Here is a 6,942-nt window from a genome sequence, read left to right on the forward strand (position 1 = left end):
TACATGAACTTCAAAGGAACAACAATAAGACATACAGCAGACTTTTCAAGAAAATTGTGGAAATGAGATCTTTAAAGCATGGAAAGACAGTAGCTGCCAACCTGTGACCCAATTTAACTGAGAAAATATACTTTAAAATGAAGGTAAAATGAAGACTTCAGACAAACACTGAATTTTTTTTTTTAACCGACAGACTTATACTCAAAGAAATTCTTTAGGAAAAAGGAAAATAATCCAAGAAAGCAGCGTTAAACTTCATGAAGAAATGAAGAGCATTGTAAAGGATTAATACAGGGTAAATAAGAATGTATACAGAATTAAAATATATGACAACAATAGCACAGAAGAGTTGGCAGGGGTTAAATGGAGTTGTTCTAAAATCCTTGCATTATCCAAGAGGTGATAAAATACTAATGTATAGTGAACACTGTTAAGGGTGCATGGTATAATCTTTAGGTACTACAAAAGGAATAATAAATGCTAATACAAAGGGGAAATATAATTTTTAAATGCCTGATTAAACCAAAAGAAGTATGAAAGTAAGTAGTAGGAGCCAAAAACCAGAGCCAGTAAGCAGGAAACAAATAGTAATATGGTTAATTTAAACTCAGATGTATTAGTAATTACATTAAATATGAATGAACTAGATATTGCAATTAAGCAGGCACCCTGTAAACAAGGGGTTAGCAAATTTTTATGTAATTGGCCAGATAGTGTTTTAAGCTTTGAGAGCCACATATGTCTGAGCTCCATATTCTTTGTTTTTTCTTTATAAACCTTTAACATGTAAAAACTATTCTTAACTCTACTAGTAACACTTTCTAGGTGTTAAAAAAAAAACAACTATATAGTTAAGTTGTTGTTTCTTGCTCAAATTACAGGGCTAATATTTTTATTAGCCAGGGTGTATTATTTAGATGTTTATCAAAGATCGATATACAAATGGTCATTTGCAAAAGCTTTTAATATTTTGTATTTTTCAAAGATTATATAGAAGAAAAGTGGATATCATTGAGATGTATAGTTTATAAATAACTATAGGTGTAATTACCAGTTTTTTACTCTTTAATTTTTTCAGAAAAAAAAACAGATGGAAGAAAATTTTTAAATTAACCATTCATAATAGCATAATGCAGTGAATTTTTATTTGAGGTTCAAATGCTGCAGCAAGCATTTTATGTACTATCATTTGGACACTGAAATATATTGTCTGAGATTGATAATTTAGGCATTAAAAAATGTGCCCTAATAAAAGTGTCACCACGCAGCATGGGATAGAGACTATTTTCAGGGCCAGATCCAATATACTAAAATATATTCAACCATATCTTTGTGTTCTTACTTATTTCTCCTTGAAAGTTATTTTAGCCCTTACATAGGTACTCCTGCTATATTTGAAAATATTATTTTGAATGGAAATAATTCTGAAAAGTACTATAGTATTAGAATAGCAATATAAAGAAACACATTTTCTCTAAAATCTCAGTTCATTTTGTAAAACCCTGAAAGCTGTTAGAAAATCATCACTTGAATATGTGAAGCCATGAATGAATGAAGCTCTGCTACAGTGAACACACACACACAAGTTCAATTCCAGTTGGCACTCGATGTTTAAGTGCAAGTCTAAAATTCCCTTCCCTTTACAGATGGGATGTTATAAAATCCCTGGTGGTAAACTCATTTCAATTTTGCTTGTTTACATTCTTCATTCCTCTGGCAACCTCAGTCTCTTGCCAAATAACTGTCCCTACCATTTGGCTCAGTTGTTTTCTGGCAACAGAAAAAGAGAGGAAAACCATTGGAGATGTTCTTTCTGAGACCAAACATGTGGGTTGCTGCAGTTGGCAGCTTTCGCTTATTCTCCACTAACAAGAATCCACAAAGAGATTTCAGGGGCAGCTCATCTTGTTCACTGAAGATTTCCCTATGAAGACATTTTCAGGAGGAAGATGGCCTGAACACCTCTTGCAAAGGACTGTTTGGATCTTCTGCTTTTTCTCGTTCCTTCTCCTGATTCCCTCTTTTTTCCAGGGCCTTTCTGCTCCTGTTCTCCTCAAAATCAGCTCTTAAGAAAGGCTCTGATACCTTCTTCACATTACTGCTATATCAGGCAAGCATCAAGCGTGACCTTTTCTGGAAAAATATGCATTTTAACAGAGTTCCTCAAAATTACTCTCTAGTTGTAGAGTGTCCAACGTTAGCAAGGAAGACTATGGTGGAGAAAGAGAAGTGGCCTTGAAATAATACAACACAAATTGCCACTTATTCTACTTAATTGTTAGGGCGGACATGACAAAAAGAGGCTAAACTACTTAGGTTCACTTGGTAAAACAGGCGGAGAGTCGACCTCTTGCCAAGTGAACTTAGACCTGTGAACAGACTACAGGGAAAACTGAAGACAATGTTGAGGTATTGTCTTCAATAATTCAACATGCATATATGTATCTACGTGGGTATAAGACTGATGAACGATAACACACCGGCAAAAGGAAACATATAGTTAAATTTTACCAATGTTGGCCTTATTGCTTCATTCAATTACTCTTTACCATTTTTATGGATCAAATAACAGAGCTGAAGAAAAACATGGCTTTAAAATGGTGGAAAATATGAGGGATATAGCTAGAATTTTTTCTTAAGGAAAGCGCTCTTGCTACTTGTGCAATTTGAGGTGGCAGCAATTAGTTTCTTAGCAGGACCTAATCACTTGCACAAAGAGAAAACATATCACTTTAGATACAGAATCAGCATTTGGTTTGATCAGCAGATTCCTAATTTGAAGACAGAAAAATAGCTTCAGGGCCTGGGTGGGCCAGAGTAGTGCTCGCATGTAAAATGCTAAGCCTTTGATTAAGAATATAAATAATTATTAGCTTATACCACATGGTGTTTCTCCTTTTTTCTCTCTCATGCTCTGTATCTGCAGGGTATTTTATAAAATTTAACTGTGGGGAGGAGGGCAAACTAGCGAAGGGCCCCTGGACCTCACTTACCTCGCATTAACACAGAATTCCAAGTGCCTTGCTTAAATACAGATTCCTGGTGTCAGAGTCGTAGGAAAAATCATGGTGTCAGTTATGGATAGAATGAAGTAACATTTTGGAGATTCTAAGATACCTTGTTTCTGGTTCCTTTTTTCTAAAATGACAACTAATTGTATATTCAGAAAGTAAATATGGATGTATTCAGTTTTAGGTGATAGTGCTTTAATGCCAAAATTACCATTGGAATTATGCAGCCTTTTTTTTCCAGACTTCTTACAGAATTAATTTTGATCAAATAATTCTTATTCTCCAGTGATATAAAGCAGTACTATTATCTTAGTTTCTTAGTAAAAAAAAAAAAATAGAGTGTATTTTGGCTAAACATTTTTCTGAGAATCATAACATTGAAATTTGATAGAGTGACTTTTTTGGACTTTAGAAATGTATTATATACTTAAATTGGAGGACACTTAGCCTGAATATACAGCTCTCTATACAGAATAACATGGGATATTTGGATAATTGTTCAGAAAAATTCAATATCTACTTTCAGTGTGTTTCCTTTCTTGCGAAAGTTAGTGTAAATATCTCACAGATCCACAATTTGCTGTGTGTGTCAATTGAAGGGACTAATCCCCTACACAGAAGTGATGGTTAGAAAGCCATTTTACATAAGGCATGGCTTCCTTTCTGTATCTGATAATGCAAATGTCAGATCAGACCCCCAGCTCACCTCCTTAATATCTAAAAAAATTATGTTTGCTTAACTGGGACAGCAAATGAATATATTGACCACAACCTTATGATGAGCAGTTTATTTTCAAATAATTTATTCTTTTTAATTTTTTTAGAATTCTTTTTTTTTTTTAAAGACCCTATTTATCCATTTGAGAGAGAGCATGAGAGGGGAGGGGTCAGAGGGAGAAACAGACTCCCCACTAAGCGGGGAGCCCTATGTGGGACTCAATCCCAGGACTCCAGAATCATGACCCCAGCCGAAGGCAGTCACCCAACCAACTGAGCCACCCAAGTGCCCAATTTTCAAATAATTTAAATAAGGGATGATCCCCAGTGTTGGCTTGTAGTTTACCTCCAAGCCGCCATCCTGAGGTTATGAACAGTGGCTGTCAGGATCTCCTTCATGGCTCATTGTCCTACTTCTGTGTCTCTGACCCACCATTTATTTGTTCCTCATTTTATTTTGACCCACATTTTTCTGGCCACTTTCTTTTCTTTCTTTTTTTTAAATTTTATTTATTTATTTGAGCGAGAGAGAGCAAGAGAGAAGAGCACGAGCGTGAGCACATGGCAGGGAGGGACAGAGGGAGAGGGAGAAGCAGACTCCCCGCTGAGCAGGGAGCTCAATGCAGGACTCGCGGGACTCATAGGACTCGATCCCCGATCCCAGGACCATGGGATCATGACCTGAACCGAAGGCAGATGCTTAACCGGCGGAGCCATCCAGGCACCCTGTCTGACCACTTTCAAACACTAATATTTATTCAGTAATTATAGAAAACTTGAGTCACTTTGTCTGCAACCATTCTAAGTTCTTTCCTTAGATTACAGGCTTTCTGCTTCTTGGCAGAGCTATTAATTTTTGCCTTATCTCCTTCTAATCTTGTCCTTGATTTCCGCTGTTCAAATGCAGACAATGCAAGACCTGCTCTTGTATACTTCCTGAAACATAGGGAGGGGTTTTATAGTCCACCATGGCTATAGGTAAGAAGAGAAAGAAATCTTTAAACTTAGAGCTGTGTGGAAGACTTTTCCCATTATTCAAAATTTTAGTTTCTTCTTGTTCATATTAAAGATTCCTGCTGCCAAGGAAGCATTTCCATGGTGGAGAGAATTTGGTGGATATACGTACAGAAAGGATAATTAGTAACACAATCCATGTCTTTCATGAAAAAAAATCAATTTTGTTTGAAGTCTTTTATTTCAGAAGTAGAATGCATCTTTAGGAAGTTTAACTTTAGATGCACAATATAGAGGTTTTTGAAGTGTAGATGTGTTTTAAAATATCAAGAACAGATTTATATTTTAAAATATTCTCAGTGTGGCCTGCACTGGAGGGAAGATGAAAAATGGAGGTTTAAAGTATTATATATTCTTCATACCAGTCATTCAACTCTACAAACTTTGTAAGACAAAAAACTTTCAGTCATTCACTTGATAGAAATTTATCAAATGCCTGCTATGTGTTAGATACCATTTTTAGATGCTATGGAATCAACAGTGAGGAAGATAAACTCCAGAGCTGCCATTCTAGCAGATCTCCAGGTAATTAACAAATGGCCTAGTAGTTGTATAAAATGAGATCTTTAAAAACAATAAAGAAAAATAAAAGAGGGCAAGGAAATAGAGAATATCAGGGTGTGCTATTTTCGATAAATTTGGCTTTGAAAGACTTCTTTAGAAGAAGAGTATTCTAGAAAGATGGAAGAGTTGCACAAAGGCTTGAGGCAGGAGAGAGCCTGATCCTTGAAGGACAGCAAGGAGTCTAGTATCACCAGAGCATGATGAAGGGGCTGAGATGTGGAGAGCCTCACAGAACACTTATCCTGGTGGGGCCAGTGTACTTCAAGTCCTACACTTGGCTCTGTGGGTCAAGAAATATGATTTTCATCAGCTTAACCCAAGGTAATCATCAGATTTAGCGTCCTGAGTCACACTAATCAAGCAGAGAAGAGGAAATTCATTCATTTAAGAAATATGTAACGATCAATTGGGACATTGATACAATAAGATATTGTACTAAGATCTTTATTTATTGTAGTAGATGGATGTGAGTCAGTGCCCCACCCACATCCCCTTTGCCCTTATTATTATGGTATACACAAGACCAACTTCCAAATGCATTTCTTTGCTTGAGGGTTTTCTCTGACGAAATGTAAAGGAATTAATGACTCCCTCCCACCACTACCAATGGCCCTCAACCAATAACTGATGGGAGATAGGGTATAAATATCCAGTTCTTTTGCCCCTAGGGTGGGATAACTCAGGGACACGTGTCCTATGTTTGCTCCTAGGATTTCAAAGCAAGATTAAGACCCAGTTACCTATAATGGCCATTTTTGTAAAATGTACTAGCTGACACCAATGCCCTGAAATCAACCTTGTTGTCTCTAACTGGCCCAACTTGGATCATATGTCCATCCTGAACCAATTGCTGTTCCTGGTCTGACTGACCAGACTTGGGTCACATGTCCACCCTTGGCATCAGAGGTGGAATAAACTTCACCAGAATCACAAAGATTGAAAATGAGAAAGAAAAGAAAATCAGAGACAATTTCCAGAAAGTATTGTGATTAGATGTGGAACAGCCAAAGAACAGCTGTGTTCTATTATAGATGGAGGACTAAGACTCACTGAAAAAGAAAAGAGATTTTTTTTTTCATTAAGCTTTATAGCTGGTCTGAATTATTTATCAGGCCTTCTAAGGAAAATAATATTTCTCTATTTAAACTTTTCCAGAGAGCCTAAAATGAAATATTCCTTTCTTAAGTAAAATAGGTATTTTTCTTTGGTGGGAGCATGATAACATCCACCCCCACTGAGGCCATAGGCCAAGCATTTGGCTTTTACAAACATATTGAAATATTATTCACCTCTGCAAATATAGCTGAACCGATAAGATTTTTCAAAACTGTATTTGGAGAAGTTTTCAAAAAGATAAATATTTTGAAAAAGTTTGAGGTGTCAGCAATTCAACATGCTTGAAGTTTCTCACACTAAAAGACCTAAAACTAAGCTTTTCCTTAAAATGTTCTTTTTTTGTTAATCAATAAATTCCTCAAACCTAAAAGATTAGCCTTCTCGCTGAGCATTCTTATTCTTTCTAATATCTCTATTTTAGTATGAAATTCAAGTACTTTCACAGGAACACTACATTTCTTATCAATTCAGTATGTTCAAATGTAAGAATAATAATATCTCCCATCTTCAATTTACAGTT

This window comes from Leptonychotes weddellii, chromosome 2 (assembly GCF_054177405.1).
Source record: "Leptonychotes weddellii isolate Sample4059 chromosome 2, ASM5417740v2, whole genome shotgun sequence".
In the NCBI taxonomy this organism is placed as follows: Eukaryota; Metazoa; Chordata; class Mammalia; order Carnivora; family Phocidae; genus Leptonychotes; species Leptonychotes weddellii.